Raw genomic sequence first — 22,141 nt, forward strand, 5'->3', positions numbered from 1 at the left:
AGAAGCCAAATACATCATAAAAAACATCAGTCGCCCAACACGATCGCACTCACCGAAGGCGGCTTCGGTAAGGGAAGGACCCCCACCGAGATTCTCTTTTCCATGCAGAGTCGGCCATGACATCCGACCTTTGACCGGCACGCGAAGCCTACATTGCACATCGTGTTCTACAAGCCTGCCTGGACAGAAACGCGCTTTAAAGGCGAGTCGTAAATACGTTTACGGAAGCTGCGGCCGAGGAGTTGCTGGAGTCTGGCATGTGTTGAGCTGCCTGAGCAGGGACGGCAGAGGGAGTCCTGCGAACGAGGCACCGGAGGCTTGTTTCTCGGGGCGACGGAGCGCTTCGCTGGACAGGCGTAGCGAGCCACCGCGCTGGGGGGGTTTGTAGCGTGCGCGCGCCCAAGTCGTGATCGCTGCGCTGGTGTCTATGGGCAACGAAGCCAAGCACCGAAATTATGCGCTGGGGGACAGGGCAACATACTAACAAGCGGCTGCTCGAAGAGGTGGTGCCCGGCCCAGACGCCGGGGCACACGACCTCTTTCCTTTTTTGACTCCCTGCGCCAGCTTGCGGAACGGAAGAGGAAAAAGTGTTGCTTTCAAACACTATGATCGGAACTTCGTGCGCTGTTGTAAGCTATGCTCTTGTCAAGGAGGCGAGTTGTTCGTCGCCTTAAGGAGGGGGCGTTGTGCAAGGTCGCACGTGACAGCGTGCGTCTTGTAATTCGCTGTGCATGCAGGTCGCGCAAATAAGGCGCTTCGAAAAGCGAGGCCTGCAATGAGTGTAAGTGGGGTCTCGTTGTGAATTCTGCGTTGCGGAAGGACTTAGCCGTTGCATATCTTGGCTTCTTTGTCTTTTTGTATTTTTTTTAGATCTATACGGCCGGGATATAAATAAAAACTGCCTGATGGCCGCCACCAGACTGCTCTTCGGAAATGCTGCGGCATATTTTTCGACCTCCCTAAGAAGTATCTGGTCACAAACGATATTTCCGAACTAGATCTAGCGGTGTGTATGCTTTAAAATAACACTTAGTCTTGCTTGCCCTCTCCTAAAGCCAAAGTTCGCTAAAATGTAGACGTCTGCGTATGAGACACAACGTGACGCAAAGGCACTGCGCGACTAACGTACCGAATGGTACGCCATGTCATGTGTGTACAGGTTTAGTGGCCTTAAAGAAGCCCACGAACCACTGCAGTCACCATCACCTCGCTGTTCGTTCAAAATGCCCTGCTAACTATTTCTGTTTCTCTTTTTTTTTGTTGCTTTGCTGTAATCTTGCATTACTCTAGTGTTTTACATTAGCCTCTCAGATGTCTCTAACGCAGGGTACTATTCGTGAGGTAGCAGATATTTACACGAACGAAAGCTCGAATCTTCTGACAACCGCCTTAACACGGAAGCGGAAGCATTTACATGAAAATCACTCTTGCTTGAAGCTGACATGACACTCACTTATACAATGTATAAAAGCAAATATTGTTTATATGGAAGCAAAACTTACATTTTCTTTTTTTTTTCTGCGTGGGCTTTCAACTGCGAACACGTGCGCATCGACAGGCAGTGAGAGTTTCCATCATCGTCACGCAGCCGCAAGATTAAGGTGCGAACGAAGCGCGAAAAGGCGTTTAATTTGCGGCGCGCAAGTGAAAACCTGTAACGAAGTTGCTCCTTCCGTCATGCATATATGTGAACAGCCAACCCCCAAACCGCTTTCTACAAACACTGTTAGTCCACGCTGTGTCGACAAGCGTGAAGCCAAGCGAGACAGGCACCGTAGGAGGAAAGCAATTAAGACGCCTCCGGTGATGATCATATAACTTTTCGTCGTAGCCCCAAGCAGGCAGTGTTTTCCCAGCGAATTGATCAATTTTTCTTTTTCGTACCGACGTAAACAAGTGGAGCATCGCGCGTCTTATCGGGACCATATAAACGGCTATACGTAAGCGGACCGGAGCGCTGTCGGTGCCGAGCGTCTCTCGAGACCCGTAAGCGTCGGGGCAAGATAGCGCGACTCCCCATTTGCATCGAAGGCGCGGAAGACATAATAACCACGCCGCGGCAGAGCATCGCCTTTCGGCAGCGCGCGCCAATTTTCGCGCCTTTTTTCGCGTACGCGTCCGCGCGCTTAGTCGGAGCTGATGCAAGCACCGCCGTTTCCTGCCTCATTCTGTCAGCTTCGTTGGCCGCCGCCGACTGACGGAAGCGCTTGGATGAAGTGCGCGGAAAGCGCGGAGAGAAGATATCGAAACCGTTGTTGCCCGTCTTATTTCCTGCCTGCCGAATCAAAACACGAGAAGCTCTCAAGACCAAGCGGGAGGTGTATCAGTTCTCGAAACTCGTCAGGGGTTTGACGGCGGGTCACTGGCACCCTTGTTATCCCTACACACACAACACAGAAACGGCGTCTGATCAAGAGTAGAGGAATCGACAGTGATAACTCTGGCGCCTCGGCTCTCCCGAGTAGCAGATGAGGTGCGTACGTTGGCATTCGGTGAGGAGGGGGAAGAGCTTACAAGGCAACGAACAGCATCTGACTGCACGTGCCGTCATTTGAAGAGCTTCAGGGCGCACGAAGTTGCCTCAGGGAAGGAAAGTAAAAAATTAAAATGGAAAACGAAGTTGGAATTCGCGTTCACTAGGAGGAAGCAGACATCGGAGCAAGATGGCCGCCAGACACCATCCGCCCATCGCTTTCGAGGCACGCTTGTCTGTGGCGTTGTGAAACGAACAGAGAAAGAAGAAAAAGCTGGAACAGAGCGTGCGCGAACGCGTAGCAGGCGATGCGCCCATTTGTGCCTCGGGCGCCCAGCGCGGAGCCGATCGAGCTACTTCCTTCCGGCTTTTGCCGTGAGAGCGCGTTGACAAGTGAAACTTTATAGGAGGAAGTTCGCCGCGCCGCACACGGTGACACATACGCCTGTAGCGAGGCGCTCACTCGCTGCTTCATTTCGCAGCTGGAACTGCGCGAAAACTTTTAATCTCCATGCCGGTTCGTCGAGACAAACCGTACACCTGTGGGACGCATCGACAGCCCGCCGCTATATGAGAAGGCAGTAAATAGAGCTCGCTCGAGTTTGTCAAACGCCACGGGCAGCGGCCGCTAGCGAAATGGCTTGAAGCGTTGAAAGAAAACAGAGGCTGTGCAGCGTGTTGCGATGTCTTCAGCGGACCCTGGGGGAGAATGTGGCCGGCCATTTATGGCGCTTTTAATCAGCGCATGAGGAGAGCTTCTGGGTGTTTCGTATTAGCGGAGACGAGACTGCAAGGCTGATCGGTGGATCAAAGCTTCCTGCTTCTCGGTGTCTTTCAGCGATACCGGTGGTCTTTCACTCGAGAAAGTGCTGACTGACGCTCACGGAGAATTAGGCGAAAGGAAAATGCACTTGATGCGTGTGTCACGGCGAGGAAATATGTCGAGGCTGTCGACATGTTCTTGCGCAGAGTAATTATATCTGAGTTAGATTTTGATTGCTTTTTAATTACGGCACTGGAAAACAGTGTCGTTTCTTTACAAGTGATTTTAATTTGCGTCGCCTTCCTTGCACACCCGTGTGCATGAGCAAAACGGAAGTCTTGTTTTCCGGGTAGCATCGACGTCGTATTCAAGCTGTCATGATTGAGGGCTAACTTGGAGGCTTCATTGCATAAATACATGCAAGATTATAATCTTGCTTTGCAATAAAATACATCTTGGCTCCCAGAAAAAAAAAAAAAAACGCGAGACACATTTTGATGTTAAAAACGGAAAGCTTAGAAATGTAAGACTGCCATGCCAGCGTTTGCGACTTTCTTTGTTAAGTAGTGCAGAATAAAAAAAAAAAATCATGCGGAAACGTCAGATTGAAATAAATAGACAGAAATCAATTTTCTGCTTCCTTGTCAGTTCTTCAGTAACTTTACTGTGTGAGGCTTCGTTTCTGTGGGTTACTTACAAAAAGAAGCTTATGAGAGGACGTGTCTGTTCGGACCCTCTTGAGTTTTGTGGACCAACATTTCTTAAATTCTTTGTCCATTTATAATTTAATGCCAAGGAACACAGCGGCAAACATCAGCCTTCTTAGAGGCAGTAGTTTGATGGTAGCTTCACGATAGCCCGAGAATAAACTTCCTCTATCATTCATCATACTGACAAGATTTACGGCTTCTTTCTGTTAGCTCCCTTGGTAGCATTACAAATATGCTCGCGTGCCAAGGAACAAAGGCTAAAGTATTCAATTATGCGATGACTCTAATGGGACCTCGCCTGGCTCCGAGGCTATCGGTATTGACGGACGTCAAAGCTCTGGTGCAAATTAGCCGCGTAAATTGAATGCGGTGACCCGTCCGGCAAAGGGCTCAGGCTGTGGCGTATGTAATTAAGCGACTACTTTGCGGAAGGCCACCGGGGTGGCGACTGATTAATTACGTCTGAAGCCCCATCGTGGCCCAAGAAAAGCACAATAGCCTCTATGGAATGCTGCCCATGGAATGCGGAGAAGCACCGAGAGGTATGCAATTTTGGATGAGCGTGCGAGTTCCCGGACACGCCGTAGCGTTACTGAGGTGCTCTTCAAACGAAATTACAATTAGAAGATATAGTTGCTACTTGATGGCTTCAACGTCATCAGACTTCATTCATTTCACGCTGCGCCTGTGTTAGATGTGGGATATGACTGTTGTTTCCTATTCTGTAAGATTTTACTACTTTGTCTGCTCGCATTCCGCCGAAAGGAATATCTGTTGGGCTAATCTCCTTTGCAGCATTGAATATAATAATGCGGAGGAATATTTATCGTTGCAAGGCTAGAAAAGCAATATTATATAGCGCAGTTCTCTATTGATACCCATCCATAACCAAAAATTGTGGACAAAAGCATTTTCTAGCGGGAAACCGCTTACGAACGCAATTTTTCAATATAATGTGAGATTTCACTATAACAATCAATATATTCGAAGATTACCCGTCGGCAGTCACGTTTTTTTTTGTATTAACGTATTGTTTTCGTCAAGAGCCTTCCCCATTGTTTTCCTGTGGCAGTCCTAACTGTTTGTTGCGATTGATGGAAACACTTGAAGAGAAAGATTTTGCTACATATCAGAAGAAGGAACATTACCTTGAATATTTCCATAACAATATCCTAAAATTTTCTAATTTTCAAAATTTTTGTTCGAGAATGTTGGACACGGTTCAACTATTGAAATTATTTTGACGTTTTACGCCAGGAGCCGTCTACCCCGGGATGCCGTGCAACTGAAGCCGATTGTTGAAGTTGTAGAAATTCTTAGGCCAAGGCAAGCCAAACCAAGAGCGCAGTCAAGAGAAAGACAAGAAGAAGAAGTAGAGAAAGGCGAAGAAGAAGAGGCTGAAAGAAAAGAAAGAAGAGACGAAAGCAGAAGAGAAAAGAGCAGAGAAAGAAAAAGGGGCTTCAGAAAGAAATGTCAAGAGTGTCTAAAATCTTTTCTTCATGTAACGTGTTAAAGTGGACGAGATTACACAGTCAATTTAGTTGTGGAACAATGTTCCAGTGCAATTTGCTTTTCGTCTGGGATGATGCAGTGGACTCACGCGCGCTAAGAAGAAAAAAAAAATGAAACCAACACCCTGTTCCCACGCATCCAGTTCGTCACGAGACCTACGACCTGTTCACTTAAGACGACCAATTGCACCAATTAGTAGGTTTGCAAACTCAGCTCCTCCAACACCTCTAGCCGAATGCGACGCGAAGCCGCCTTCGGCATCGGCGCCTGCCTAAAGAGAGTGCAATTTGGGCGGGGGGAAAGCCGTGCCGCATTACATATTCCCGCGAAGCACACCTGACTCTCCCTGATCTCCGGGTAGTTAGCGCAGCATGCGCTCTCGGCGCTCAACTGCGTTCGCGGAAAACGCGCTTTAGCCGGAGGGCTCTCAGACTCCGGGGCGGCTAGTCCAATGCGACGTCTTCTGCTGCGTGCATTCTACGATCCTTCCCATCCGGGCTCGGTTTCGCGAATTAGTTCAGTGCAGTGCAACTGCAGACGGGCCGCAAGATATTTAAGGAAAGTACAGGGAAACGAGGCTCCTATGTTTTCTTCTTGGCTTGGTGACTACGCGCTTATGTAACAAATCAGAGCGAACGATCAAAAGTTTGAGGGCTTCGGTGATCGAGTAAGTGAGAAAGCGACCAGTGATTTGCTAGTTAAATTAGCCAGTGATAACTTTCAACTCTTCTGCAATCGTTTTCCATAGTTTGGTAAACCTTCAACATAATTTGTGCGGTAGGACCTCGGATTCTTGGCCGACAAGCACTACGCTTTTTTCCGCCTTTCGCGTCGGCATCCCAACATATCCCATGGTCTAACGAAGGCGTTCGGAACTTAAAGCGACGAAAAACTTGGAAGATAGGCGAGAGGTGCCTGGCTATCACATACTCACATAGCCTCACAGCCTCACATAGCCTCACATATGCTATTTTCTGGACGTGAAACGGTTGGAGCGGGATTACATTTGCAGTACTTTTCCAGTTAGTTTTTTGTACGCTTATGCCGAAGACCAGCGCTCCGATTTTGACAATGAACGCCGAGTTCACACATATACACAATCGCCCTTTATTAAATAGCGCGAAAAATTGAGGAATTTGGACCAAATTCGAAGTTTCTAATACAGTGTACCTTCAATCGACAATTAGCGCGTAGAGACCGCGGACAGTTTTAGGCGCGCTGTGCCCGGTGTCCTGCTTCGGTGCTTCCTGCACAGATCTAACCGAGCCGAGAAAAGCGGATCCGCGCACGGGCTCCCCGCTGCTCACACGGAAAGGTCCGACTCGCACGGAGAGTCGAGTCGCGAGCACGAAGCTCGGCCGCAATTACAGTGTCAGAGGTGGCCCGCATAAAGCGCGGCATGTATGTGTGATACAGCCGCCACCACGGCCAGGTCACGCTTGCGTCCCCGCAGCTATCGAACTGATAGCCGGCGCAGCTAGAGCTTGGGGGACCCGACAAATGGGATATGTTAATCCGTTTGCAGGAACCGTTTTCGAGCACTGCGTATAAAGGGAGGGGGGAGACAGAGGGGAGACGAGGAAGGAGATAGTGCGGCACTTGAGGGATGGACGCGGTTTGAAAGCAGAGGAAAGCCAAGCGGGGACAACGCGGAAGGCGAGTGGTGTCCTGAACAGCCTCAAGAATTTCTCAAGCATGTAGTACGTCTATAGTGCCCTTAAGGACACGAAAGAAAAAGGTCTCCCGGCTGCACTGCAGCTACACAACTGATGATGATGATGAATTTTTATGGCGCAAGTGCATCTTTTTCCAAAGAGAGCCAAGGCACAAGGTTTTCAGTCTACATTAGATAGGTTAAGAGACACATTTCTCAAGCATTTCACCTCAGATAAGCCGACCACCAGGCCAGGGGAAAGCTTGTTCCCACAGCATCACCGGTGAGTTCGCGCTGGCAATGGGGATCGAACCCCCCACCTCCCGCATGCGAGGCGGATGCTCTGACAACTAGGCCAACACTTCTTTCTCACTGCAGCTACCATTCCTTAATTAATTGTAACTTTTGCCAGAAAAGCGATGAGAATACCCTCAGCAATTCTGGACGGCGTGAATTTTCGCTGCCTTCGCCAGCGCCAGACTTGAGCTCGAAGCTCGATAGGAACGAATATTTACAGGCATGTACAAAAGTTAACAAGATTGAAAATTGAGGAAATAATTTATTTCTGTGTTGCTTAGTTAACCAGTAAGCTCGTATTGATCCACAGGATAGATGACGCATACACCCTTATGATTCCAGACTTTTCACTGACCTGCTTTACCTGACCGCACAGAAATATATTTTTTTCAGCAAACCCGCATCCCGCAACGTTAATTACATTTCTGTACTGCCATTCGCTCGGCCTTAGTATTTGACGCCGCATATTAATGTTTCCATTCTTGCCCCAAGAACATTCCTATATTTTCACTCCCATCGATATGCAACCGCAGAGGAGTATCGTAGCAGGCACAGAGAACTGCACAGCATCACAGAGCCCCGGTGGTTGGGGAAGCCACCCTGGTGCGGGCACGTGGTACGCAGTTATATAAATAGTTTATCGTGTGCTCTAACGTAAACGTTTCTGGATAATCGTTTGTAGAGTGAAAATGTTGGTTCCCAGGACACAAAACCAAATAAGGTTTCCGATTTAGCTCTCACATGCTTTCTTTTCTACTCCATTGGATGTCTCCATCAGCTGTCCAATGAGTGCATACGTAAGAAACAACAGTCTTCGTTAAGCTCTCAAAAATCGGGTGTTTGATATGACTTGCCCGTTACAGCAAGCATGCGCCAGTCGAAACAAGTACCTGCACATCACTCTTTCGGCATTTTCTCATAAACGCTCCAGCATGTTTTTTTTTTCTTTTCATAGTGCATAAGGAAAGTTTCGCGCAGCATCTCACGACGTTACTCCGGCTCACCAGGCTATTTATTTCAAGGCATATAACGCGCGATCCTCAGAGGGCGCTTCCTGGGCGGGTTTCACAGTTTTGTCCGGGAGCCCGACACGGTAAACTCGCCTATGCGAAGAACCGGACGTCGAGCTCAAACGTATCATTAACCGGGCCAACAGATGCTCGACTTCCGCGACTGGCCTTCATCCCTTATTATAGTTTTCCTATGGCGGCGCGCAGTCCTCTCAGGAAGATGTGCTTTACACGCCGCGTACTCTCCCGATTATATGCCTCGAGAACGTTCGTGATGAGGCCACTTAGTTACGCGCTCTCGGTCATGTCGTGCCCAGAACACGTGTCGTGGCGTAGCTCGGAGCGGTTTCCATACATACGTGCCTTAAGTATACCTACGCGGTGCCGATCGATATTCGCCTTCAAATCTAGGTCCCGCAAGCGGCTGTATTCTTGGGAGGCGAACAGCACTTTGGCTGCTGAAATTTCCATGAGCCTCATTAATTCATTGGCGTGTCGGGAGAAGCTACCGGCTATAAAGCTTCCCGGGCCATCTCTCTAAGAGGGTTCACTATATGGTCGCAGATGATGGATGGGCCTGTATGGAGCCATCCCAGCCACACGACTGAAATACGCGGGAACAAAGAACGAGGGAAGCAAGAAGATACAGAGAAAAAGAAAAGGATTCAAAGTAAGCGACGGATTTCTTTCCTGGGCAAATATTGACGCAAATGGAGACTCAAGCTCTCGAGCAAAGCAAAATAAAAGAACTGAGAGGGAAGAGAGAGGGAGAAGACCGAGGAGAAAGGAGAACGACGAAGTGGCAGGCGTGGCCGACAAACAACGAACATAGCAGGCGGCAGAACTAAGCCAAAGAACAAGTGCCAGGCATGAAACGGATGAGTAAATAATGCAACGAACAAACAGCCAAAGACAGACACCAAGGAGGAGCAGATAAAAACCTGGGGAGTCGCTTAGTGAATGCTTGGCCAGGTGCACGACGGGTCGCGTGGAACGAAACAGGCGCCCCGAGAAAGGAAGCTACAGCATCGATCAGGAGAGGGGGGGGGGGGGGGGGGGTCCTTTTTGGGCGCGCAAATTTATTCGGACGTTGACGCATGGCTCCACTGCGGAGTCGAGCCGGTAACCCTAACGAATGGGAGAGCCTGGTGGCGTTTGCATGCCGACGTCAGAAGGGAGCCTGCAGTTCGCACGCTCGCAGCCACCAACTCTCTCAGTGGGAGGTGAAGCGATGTGACGTGAGACCGAAGCTTTACCGGCCGCCGAATAATGAAGGAATGAGAGAAAGGTAAAAAGAGAATAGAGCGCTATACGAATTGGGGTGAATGAAGAGGTTCTATTCTAAGAGCGCCAGCCTGTACTCGCCGCTGCTTGGCGTTGCAAAAGGCGCTCCGTCAACGAGGAGGAGCGTGGAGAAACGTGCGAAGTACTTTCGGCCACTCTGCGTCGCTGTCTTCGCTCTATGGATTCTGCTTTTGTGTGTGCGGTAATGAACGACGCTGTGCTTGGCGCGCGGCGGAACGAGGGAGGAGCGACGTCGCCCGTCGCTCTAATGAACAGAGCGTTCCTTCTTTCGGCGCCGTTCCTTCGTTCCGCAGGTCAAGCGCTAGATTCGTTTTGAAATGCTGTCTTCCTGGTGTATTTGTACCACGTATTGAGTTACTTCACTCTATTCACGCTCAAAATAAAACTGTTCGCTAACAGCTATTTTTTTCTGCCGAAAATGCTTTCGTGCAGTTTGAGAACAGATATAACTGACGATTCCTTACGGACATACGAACAAAGAAACATATCGTTGAAGTATTTTTCAGGTCGCAGTGGGCACGAAGCAGTGGGTGGAAATCGAATTATCGGCGACTGAGGCAAAATCTGCTGCCGTGAGGCAGCTTATGAAGACATTGTTCCGCTAGGCATAAAATTCAGTGTTGGGCTGGCTCAGGCTTACAAGCTGCCAGCTTGCATTTGGTGCGACACAGCTCAGCGTCATAATAGCGCCGGCACAACGCGGCAGCACAGCGTGTTTAATGTGGAAGACTGCAGCGAAGAATGTTTTGCTACTATACCTTCAGTCAACCAGAAGGAAAGGTTAGCCTAAAAATGCGTACCGAAAAATTCTGTCGTTAACACTTCGTGAAAAAGAGAGAAAGAAAAAAGAAACATGCCAGTATGCACTGCACTAACGTCGTCAGAAGTAGCTGTTTCACGCTAATGGTTGCACTGATGGAGGTTATCCATTTGATGGATGTGCTGTCCCTTCAACAAGGCAGCTTTGTTCTCGATAACAAAAAGAAAATGATATTATAAATAAACATCGACTGTACTTTCTTTTTTTAGGTATACAATAACGTCAAATCGCCGCATAAAGAACTGCCTCCCGTACAAAGTGGTTTACATGTGAAAGAAACCAGATATTATTTGGCGCAACAAAGATCCTATCATAAATGATTATGATTAGTTAGCATACTGTGGCTCACTAGATATGGCCAGACACGACAGAGTTAGTACTACGTAGCAGTACACTCGTCATGAATTAAAATTTGCTAATACTAGCTCGGGGTCGTCGGTTTATTTTTCAATGTCGCGGAAGACCACGGTGGAAGAATGCGGAAAGCGCATGCTTCGGGAGAGCTCCTAAGCGTCAGAGTCGAAAAAGAGATGTTGCAGCTATCCTCTGAAAGCTTCCCATCCATAAAACCTGTTTCAAGAGTCTTCGTGATGCGACAATGACGTCTTAAGTCGCGCGCTCGGTGACGAGTACATAGAGTTTTCGGTTACAACCCATGTCCATTCATTTGTGTGCGGCAATATTCACACTTGTTACTGTAACACGAGACCTGCTCGTGATTGTTCTAGTATTTGGACAGAGTCTGATTGGGTTATTTCAGTGCCTACAGCAAGCACGGGAACTAATCAGAGAATTAGTTTATGCTTCCGTATTATCCGAGCGAGGTGACACGAACTGAAGGGCGTTCGAAATGAGGCACCTGTGGAGCTCCATAACATTATTTTTTACTATTTAGTGGTATGATATTCACGAGTGTGAGCACTTTGGCAGCTTTTGCGGGAGCAAGAACGGTCGAAAACTGATTAGTTCAGATGGTAATAAAGACTGCGAACCAGCCTGAGAGTTTGACAGCTCGTGCGTGAAGAGTGAGGCCAGTGTAGGTAAATCTAGTAAAACGGAGGTCGCAATAGCTCCACTGTACTTGAGAAAGAGCACAATGGGTGCAGAAATTCTCATTAGCACAAGCGGCTTTGGGGTAAGAATATCCGCCAGTTATAGTTACGCCAGTAACAGCGAAGTTCACGTTAGTCTGTGAGGGGATATAATTTGCTTACCTGGTTTTAAAGATCCGATGATAGGTTTCTTATTTCTCTGGCAGTGAGAAAATTTCCGCCTTTAAAAAAATTGTAGTTTATTTAGGTAGTCATTCCTTTAAAACTGTTTTTATCTGCAAGTTTGTCGCTAAAATGATTAAATATTCCTCTTCACATTGACAATGGAAAAAGAATTTTAACAGATATTCATGTCGTCGTTTTGTATTTGTTCTCTGCTATAATTAAATCATCCGACTCGTACAACTGTTCTTATTAACAGATATCTGCAGTGTCAGTAGAAGTTTTGAATAAACAGTTTCATATGATAAGCTAAAGGGGCTAAAACCTAAACTAGATTAAAATCACGTAGAAATCTTCTAATGTACAGCATAAAGCAAGGGATGTTTCGAGTTTCAGTACTGCGTTAATAAAAAATGATCAGAGCTGAAGAGACAGAATAGATAATACACGCACGAGTTCATACTACTTTGTTACAGCCTTTACTTCCCGCAACAAGCCGCTGTATTACAAACTTGGAAGTTGGCATCGAAGTTTGCGGTTATCCGCACCAAAACAACTCTATGTTACCTGCTAACAGATTGAATACTCCAAATACTTCAGCCGAATTGCACCGGCAGGAACTCGCAGGTAGAAACAATTATATATTCCTGTACCAATCGCCTATACACCGCTATTATCTAGGAGCCGCCATACTGCTCACGGAAGTTATGTTGTCAGGCGATAGTAGTTCTATCGTGCTGGAGACAGGTGATCACAGTAGCCAAGCGAGCGGCAATGGGGAGCAATTTCTGGCAGAATAATCGCCATGCTTACACCACCAGCAAACAACCTCCACACATATTATCTAACTCCGTCTCGTCTAGTCTTGTTTCTTCTCTTCTCGTCTTGTCTCGTTTCTTCTCTTCTCGTCTAGACTCGTTTCTTCGCACCTCACCTCACCTCACCTCACCTCACCTCACCTCACCTCACCTCACCTCACCTCACCTCACCTCACCTCACCTCACCTCACCTCACCTCACCTCACCTCACCTCACCTCACCTCACCCCACCTCACCTCACCTCACCTCACCTCACCTCACCTCACCTCACCTCACCTCACCTCACCTCACCTCACCTCACCTCATCTCTGCTCGATAGAGAGCGCTTAAAATCGTCGGGTGCAAAAAGCAGTATAGAGATCAATTAGGCGATTCCCACGTTTGAAGTCTATAGGTGTCTTGTAAACACCCAAGCGGCAAAGAATATGCTTTAGCGCTGTTATGCGCTGTCACCCGAAATCAATTTGAAAGAAAAAATATATTGGAATTAAGGAGCCTACCAGGTGACATTTAAAATTTTCGCTGAATATGTGGGCACACTAGGGTCACCTGCCATAACCTTGCAGAATCAGACGGAAGGAGCACAAACACCGTAGAATGCGATTAATTCGGAGTTGACTTGACCATTAGTATGCAAATGCGGTTAATTCATTCAGAAGGATAAGCGTTCCAGTCAGGAACGACCGGAAACTCTCCTGACTACATTGTGTGCCGCCATCAGCGATTTAGAGCGTGGGTGAAAGTGTTGGCGACGATCGAAGCTGCAGGAAAGGCGGCGGCGAGAAAAAAAAAGTTGCGCGAGCCATTCGACGCAGTCCAATTACTACTGGGAACGACGATGGCGCGACGGGGCCCGAATAAAGCGTTCGCGAGAGAGCGCCGATGGGACAATGTTGTTATACCGGGACCGCCATTGTCCTTCGGCAGTCGCCGCGAAGCCGGCTTGGCAGCGCGGACATGACAGCGCCTTCAGCACCGACAACAGCCTGTGTGCGTCGTCGGCGCCTTTGACCTGGCAATGAGGGGGGCGTGTCCCCGGAGCAGATAAAAGCTGCGCGTCGACGCCGCCGGCACGCACTGCTGGCGTCCGTGTGCAGTTACACGGGCGGAGAGCGCGCTGCCCCCGAAACCGTGTCAGCAGTTGCAGTCAGTGCCTCCCAGGCTCTGTGGGGTAGACCGGCGGCCTCCTAGCCCTGACCGACTGCGTCAAACATGCGTGGAGCGATACATACAGACCGAAACGACACAAAAGGGAACGTGGAAGCCAGCGGGCAGTCAACGACTACTCCATAAGTTTGAGTGGGAACCGTTATATTTGGTTTAAAGTAGTTTTTCTCCGGCCTCAAGTGTTCTTTGTGCCTTTTACGTTCGAAGCTCAATTGAGAACACGTTTGGTTCGTGGTGGCTGGCAAAGTGTTTTCCTCTGTACTGCTCGGGCCTATACATGAAGATCGGTAGAGCTGCCCGCATTTTTTTTTCTCACACAACGGTTTGAGTCGGCAAGGATGCTGAAAAGCAGCTCGATAACACGAACGATAAATGGAAGACGCCAGAAGCATAGAGGATGGAATTAAATCAGATCCCCAAAACCATTATCATTGCCACAAAAAACACCACAATCATCATTATCACACTATAGTTTGTGGTTGTTTAACGTCTCACAGTGACTCAAGCTATGAGGGACGCCGTAGTGATGGGCTCCGGAAATTTCGCCGCCTGTCATTCTTTAACGTGCACTGACATCGCATAGTACACGGGCCTCTAGAGTATCGCCTCCATCGAAATTCGACCATCGTGGCCGGGATCCAACCAGCGTCTTTCGGGTGAGCACCCGAGCGCCATAAGCACTAAGCCACCACGGCGGCTCTCATCGCTCCGGACTGCTCAGTCCGTGGCCTTTTATGTGACGCCCTTCTCCTCGCGCTATATTTTCGAACGAAATTGGGGTTTTTTATTCTTTTTTTTTTCTGACCAGATAAATGAAGAGTCGTCTCAGAGAAGGTGTTGTTTATGACTGGCAAGACCGTGTGCGCCGGCCAATCGCAACGTCCAAAGAAACTAACCTCGGTGAAGAAGCGTGGTAGAACATGCATATGGAACTCGCTCTTGATCCCAGCCAGCTATTTTCCTGCTGCACCCAGTTTATACCAAATACGCGAGTAAACAGACATTAAGATAAAATGCGTGGAGAAGGTCTGAACGAACTGAATCGGTGGAAAAATTCGGAAGCTCAGCTAAGGGATCCAGCGCAGAAGCCGTGAGTATGAATTAAGAGACAAATATACGAGCACGTTTTTTTTGGCGTTTGTCTTTTTCTACGCATACAGGGTAGCAATTCAAAATTCTTCCCCCCCCCCCCCCCTCCCCCCCCTCTTTTTTCTACACTCAACCCACACTTACTTGGGCCATACGAAATCCTTAATATGACGCTGCTTGTTACGCGAAAAAATTAAGGGGGGCACTTTGTTGACCTAAAGTGCGGTGAGGCGGAAGCCTTAAGCGCAGTGTTGCTGCTCGCGTCACTGATGCGTTGTTAAGACGTTAGGCTTCGCCTTTAAGAGTGAAACGCGAAAGCTGCCAGGAAGTCCATGTATCAGATTGCAGTTTATCAGCAGTTTATCAAAGAAACTTGCCCCTTTCCTCCTCCCAATCCCTTTCCCTCCTTTCGTTCCGTGGTCTTGATAAAAGGCCCGAAATAAACCGCCGGGGGCACATTTCGTGGGTCGGCGTAGCACCTTGCTGCAACCAGAGCCTGTGTCTTTTTAACTCTTGATACATGGTGTCAGAAGTGGGATAGAAGCCGCGCCAGAATGGATGTTGTCAAGCATCCAGAACTGCTACACCTGGCAGGAAACTTACGAAGAAACTGGCAAGTGTTCAAGCAAAAACTGGAGCTTTTCTTCACGGCAACGCCTACCACGCCACCCAGGACGGAAGCTGCCAAGACCGCAATCCTTCTCAGTGTCGCTGGGGAAGAGTCCCTCGACGTCTATAACAACTTCTCCTTTGCACAGGGTGAGAGTAGTGAAGACTACCAGACCGTACTGCGAAAGTTTGAGGAGTATTGTGCTGATGACGGCAACGAGGTGTATGAAAGACACGTTTTTCGCCTTCGTATGCAGGATGAAGGAGAGCCATTTGAGCAATTTCTGCGCCATTTAAAGAAGCAGGCGAAGCTGTGTGAATTTGGCGTGCTGGAAGAATCCATGATACGAGATCAGGTTGTTTTTGGTACTAACGATCCGAAGATGAGGGAAAAATTGCTGCGAGAAAAAGCCCTAACGTTACAGAAGGCAGAGCAAATGTGTAAAGCGGCCGAGGTTTCAGCGCGGCAGAATGCCGTTTGATCGAAAGGTACCCTGCAGGTAGACTACACCCACAAATCTGAGCAGAAGCGGAAAGCTTTTCGTTGTCGGCAATACAACAGAATGCATGCAGAGAAGGAGTGCCCGGCGTATGGAAAGACATGCTATGCCTGCAAGAAGCCAAACCACTTTGCGGTATGCTGCAAGCGTCGCCCGAGCCGACAGATGGATCAGATTCAAGAAGATAAGGCAGAGGACGGCTTCGACTTTTTAGATATCGGTGTTTGTGGCATCGAAAAAGGGGCCGGTGCAGAATGGACGGTTAGCGGAAACATACGTGGCCACGAAATCAGGTTCAAGGTGGACACAGGTTCGCAAGCGAACATAATTCCTGCGACTGTTTACCGCCGTCTCAAGAAAACTCCGAGCCTCCAACAAAGTACTGCTGTGCTGAAAGCTTACAATGGCAGTGCCATCAAGCATGTCGGTCTCGACACAGAGGTTCTTTTTCTGAACGGTGTGGCGCAGGCGGTGACGTTCTTCGTGGTGAAGAAAGGCCGCCAGGCCATATTAGGACTGCAGGCATGTCAGCAGTTTGGGTTAATTCCAAGAGCTGTGGACTCGGTGAAGTGGACTAAGCAAGCACCGGAAAAGGTTTTTCCAGACTTGTTCCTGGGCACGGGTTGTGTCGAAAGGCGGTACCGGTTGGTTCTACGAGCGGATGCTGTTCCAGTCGTGCATCCAGCACGGAGAGTACCTCTGGCTCTCAAGGAGCCTCTCAGACAAGAGCTGGAGCGCATGGAAAAGTCTTCCATCATCAAGAAGGTGGATGAACCCACAGAATGGGTGAGTCCTTTGGTTATAGCGCGTAAAAAGAATGGAGCGCTTCGAGTCTGCATAGATCCGAGAGAGATCAACAAAAACATAAAGCGCGAGCACTACCCCATGCCAACAAGGGAAGAGATTGAGGCAGAGCTTTCGGGTGCGAAGTATTTTTCTTGCCTGGATGCGAACGCAAGCTTCCATCAAATCCCAGTGGACGAAGCTACATCTCGAGTGTGCACGTTTGCTATTCGGACGCTACCGATTTCTTCGTCTTCCCTTTGGAATTTCATCAGCAAGCGAAGTTTTTCAAAAAACGTTAACAGAAATTTTCGAGGGATTGGCAGGCGTCCGCATATACATTGACGACATTCTAGTGTGGGGTGACAGTGAGCAGCAGCATAACGAGCGCTTGCATGCCGTACTGAAGCGGGCAGAACAAGCGGGGCTGACATTTAACCTGCAGAAGTGTGTTTTTGGACCGAAAGAAATTGAATTTTTGGGCGACGTAATAGGTGAGCATGGCGTACGCCCGAGTCGCAGCTTAGTTGACAGTGTCCTGTCGCTGTCGGCCCCGAGAGATAAGCATGCGGTGCGCAGAATGATGGGCGTTGTTAACTACTTCAGAAAGTACGTCCCGTCCCTTAGTGATAAGTAGAGGCCGGATTTTTAGGCACTAAAAAGGACGTTTTAGGCGCCATAAATAGGCGGCTAAAATTGCATTTTAGGCACCTAACGGGGAAAAATAGGCACTGTAAACTTTATCAAAAGTGCACACAGTTCCAAACTTCAGCGCGCAATATCTGCCGTAAAATAAAACAAAAACACAGCAGGAATGATTTCGGACCTTAAGCAAGGTGCGAACATTAGAAGCCATTTTTTTTAAGGCTGTCACGCAACTTTTCGTACAATACACATGCTTCAGCAGAGCAAAAGGGACGGTTACCAATCCTTTTAAAACACTTTGGTACACCTCGAAACAAACAATTCGCTTGTCGTGTACAAAAGTAGAAACAATGAGCACCTTAACAGGAGGCCATGTATTTAGAAATTGATAGAAACATTGTCAATGCAAAGCATCTGACAAATGAGTTCAGTCTTCGCTCACACAGGAATTGAACTTATTCATTGCAGTCATACACGATGCTTCAACATTATTAAATATGTTGTAATCTGTGTAAACAGTGTTTTATAGTTTGTGGCTTCACGTGTGAGCCACGCAACTATCAATGGTGCTTGCCATTAGAAGGGTCTGGAAACCATAAATACGAGATGCGAGAAAATGTTACACATAGTGCTGCTTGATGCGGAATATGTCGAAAAGAATCATAGTTTTGCACGGGCCTACGTACATCCACGAGGATCCATGGTCAAATAAACATCATCCATCTAGAAATCACTGTTAGCCGCCGCGGTGGCTCAGTGGCTATGGTGCTCGGCTGCTGACCCAAAAGACGCGGGTTCGATCCCGGCCGCGGCGGCTAGAATTTCTTTGGAGGAGAAATTCTAGAGGCCCGTGTACTGTGCGATGTCAGTGCACGTTAAAGAACCCCAGGTGGTCGAAATTTCCGGAGCCCTTCACTACGGCGTCTCTCATAGCCTTAGTCGCTTTGGGACGTTAAACCCCACAAAACCAACCAAATCACTGTTAAAGCAATGGAAGCAGTCATTGAGTCATTTACTCTATGATTTGAGTGCACGAATGCGTTTTCGTATGCATGCACGACTGCCAGCTCTCTAGTGTGGCCTGCTCCAACAAGATTACCGCCAAATGCCATTTGATGAAGATGGCATGCGGCTGGAGCACAAGGAACGAAAATAAGGCAGGTAACCCAGGTGGAAATTTTAACCAGTTAAACAGTTTCCAGCAGGTTTATGGAACATTTTACAGTTGGTTTCAATTGGAACCAACTGGGAATTATTTTGACGAACCTATAACTTGTTCTGTATACTTTCCGAAATGTGGTGCCATCTGGTCAACTACCACTTTAACAGCCAAAGTCATCAACACGCTGCTATGATAAAATGGCAGAAAATAGGAAAAAGGCTGCTTCGATATTTTCGGCTGACGTGGTTGGTATTGTGTACGCAGCCGGCGTAAGTGCAGTGTTCACCACAGCCAACTGACGAGGTCATCTCATGTTGCCACGTGCGTGTTCTACTCAAAACCGAAATGGATTCGAAAGCAAATAGAATTTGAAAGCAAAACCACAGCGTATTTAAGGCCCCTTTTCTGTAAAATAGGGCATTTTTAGGCACCGACGTCGGAAATAGGCATTTATAGGCACTGACACCCAAAATAGGCATTTATAGGCACTATAAAAACAGTATTAAACATATTGTCAACACCTAATTCGTGCTCATATGTAAAAATGGTGCGCCTACGAAGCGTTGAAAAAAATAGGCATTTGCCTTAAATCCGGTCTCTAGTGATAAGACAGTCCTGCTGCGGAGCCTCGTAAAAGAAAACGTCATGTTTGAATGGACGGCCGCGCATGAGCGGGAGTGGGCAGAGATCTGCAATGCATTAACAAGCCCTCCGTTACTCGCTCTTTTTTGACGAAGCGAAAGAAACAAAGATTACGGCGGACGCTTCGGGGACTGGTTTAGGCGCTGCGCTACTTCAACGACATGGCGGTGACTGGCGCCCAGTGACGTACGCATCTAGGACCCTAACAGATTGCGAAACACGCTACTCTCAAATTGAAAAGGAAACGCTTGGGATAGTGTTCGCATGCGAAAAGTTCCACCATTTTGTTTATGGCCGAAAGATCGCGATCGAACCTGACCATAGACCCCTGCTTGCCATTTCACAGAAGAGCATTGGAGACATGCCACCACGATTGCAGCGTTTTTTTATTAGGCTTCTACAGTATGACTATACTTTGCAGTTCGTGCCTGGCCAGGACTTGTTGCTGGCGGATATGCTGTCGTGTGCACCGGTGGCAACCCAGTTGTCGAGTGCGTCATGAAAAAAACGGCGACGTGCATGCAATGCAGGTCGTTTCTAGCATCGTAAGCATGAAAGCATCGTAGCATGAAAGTGCGGCTGGAAAAGGAGTGCAGCAAAGACCCGTACTTAAGCGAGGTGAGAAAGCGAATTTCGCAGGGTGCGGCCATCGATGGTGAGCTCAAGCCATTTGCAGGAGAGCTGTCTGTGGTGGACGGAATACTGCTGAAGGGCTGTAAAGTCGTCATACCTAAAGCTATGAGAGAAGAAATCCTTCAACGAGTTCACGAGGGGCACCTCGGATTGAACAAATGCAAGGCCAGAGCACGGAGATTGGTATTCTGGCCTGGGCTGAACAGTGCTATTGATGCGCTCGTTCGGGGGTGTGGTACTTGCCAAAAGTATGCATACAAGCAGCAGAGTGAACCTCTCCTCATGCAGCCTACCCCCGATAGGCCGTGGCATCGCGTAGGAATTGACCTCTTTCAGTTCGGAGGCGCCTCCTGTGTGGTAGTATATGACGCCCACTCGAATTTCCCTGAAGTGGAACAGCTAAGAGGCTCAACGGCAAAAGAGGTCATAGGGAAAATATCTATTTTCTCGCGCCACGGCATCCCTGTAGAAGTTTGGACAGACAATGGGCCCCAGTTCGCATCGAGAGAGTTTCGTCTTTTTGAGCAAAAGTATGACTTTCATCACATCACGTCGAGTCCTGAATTCCCGAGGTCTAATGGGTTAGCGGAAAAGGGGGTTCAAATAGTCAAGCGCATCCTGAAGAAGACCAATGAGTCGCGCAGTGGCTTTTGGTTGGGTCTGTTACCGTATCGCTCTTCTCCCCTGGAAGATGGCCGTTCTCCTGGCGCACTGCTACAAGGCAGGCACCTCCGTAGCTCCCTGCATCTGTGCAACGAGCAGCCAAATGTCTCAGTGCTCAAGCATCGGCAGCCCTCGGTAGGCAAGGTACTGTCACCACTCAAGGAAGGAATTTCAGTTCGTGTCCAAGGCGACAACTGGGCACGCACGGCGACGGTAGTCGGGAAAGCAGCACCGAGGTCGTACGTGGTGGAAACGGAGGACCAGCGGCTCCTGAGACGGAACAGGCAACACCTACTACCCATTCCCGAAAACGTCGGCAGCCCTGCAAAACGGTCTCAAGGAAGTGAAGACCAGATTATCGACAGCCGTGGGGGACACGCGGACACGGACCAACAACATATGGTGGATCCGACACCCGTAATTCACGGATCAAGCCGGGATGCAGCCAGCCCTCAACAATCGCGAAGGCCTAGACCAAGTACGGTGGATCACACTACTCCGACGCCTGGCACAGATCATTCAGCCAACTCGCCAAGCCTACGAAGATCAACCAGGCAACGTGCGGAGCCTCGCAGGCTTCATTATGACAGCAACTTTCACCAAGTTTCATAGATTTTTTATTGGGAAGCGAAGATGTATCAGATTGCAGTTTATCAGCAGTTTATCAAAGAAACTTGCCCCTTTCCTCCTCCCAATCCCTTTCCCTCCTTTCGTTCCGTGGTCTTGATAAAAGGCCCGAAATAAACCGCCGGGGGCACATTTCGTGGGTCGGCGTAGCACCTTGCTGCAACCAGAGCCTGTGTCTTTTTAACTCTTGATACAGTCCATAGAACGCCATCGCCCGTTCGGTTCTACGCCTTGCTCGTCGGTAAATTGGTTTGTGAGGAAAGGAAATGTATCTGTCTCGCATATCTCGGTGGACACCTGAACCTCGCCGTAACGGGAAGGGAGGAAGATGGGAGTGAACGAAGATACCGTATTCTCTAGACGCGCCTTTGTTCATTCCAAACTATCGAGCTGGCATGGCGGAGTGGTAGCGTGCTCGTCTCGCACTCCGGAGACCGGGATTCGATTCCCGAACTCGACCAATTTTCTACTCGGTTTATTTATTTATCTGGGATGACTAGAAGGTTAGTTAAGCTAATTGGGCAATTAAGTTAAGCAATTAACTAAACTCAGACTCCCGTTTGAAACTTCGCGCACTGTGACGTCACGACCATTTCGACCAATTGAAAAGCGCGACAGTTCTGTCGACAACTTCTGCTTACAACGACGAGGCATTAAAGGCTTCCGCCTTAATAATTTTGGCGTTGCGGATGTTTGGTACATTTCAGCGCATATTACAACCAAAAGTGTAGCTGGCTAGCTAAAGAAATCAAGTAGTATGTTGAAGTTCGTTTTGGACAGAAAATAGATGAGGATGGGTTCTCTGTAGATAATGTTACAATATTTTTACGCCAGGAATAATGTTACGGGAATGTTCTATTCCTTACCGGTTTTTGCCATTCAGTCAGGCGCTGCCACACCTCCATATCGCCTCTATAGGCGTGCCTCCGCGGCGACCTATATGAATAAAATAAGATAAAATAAATACAATTAATTTTTTTTTCAATCTTCGAGCCTGCATTCTGTAAAAACTCTATTTCCGGTTCATGCTTTCATCCCTCTACT

The 22,141-nt window shown here is 48.3% G+C and overlaps 1 pseudogene; it reads left to right on the forward strand.

Annotated features, from left to right (window-relative positions):
- The first annotated feature begins 15,387 nt into the window (after positions 1–15,387).
- Positions 15,388–20,687, forward strand: LOC149359003 (uncharacterized; annotated as a pseudogene).
- Positions 20,688–22,141: the final 1,454 nt, after the last annotated feature.

Source organism: Amblyomma mixtum, chromosome 2, assembly GCF_055824585.1.
Source record: "Amblyomma mixtum isolate Tamu chromosome 2, ASM5582458v1, whole genome shotgun sequence".
NCBI classification, from domain to species: domain Eukaryota; kingdom Metazoa; phylum Arthropoda; class Arachnida; order Ixodida; family Ixodidae; genus Amblyomma; species Amblyomma mixtum.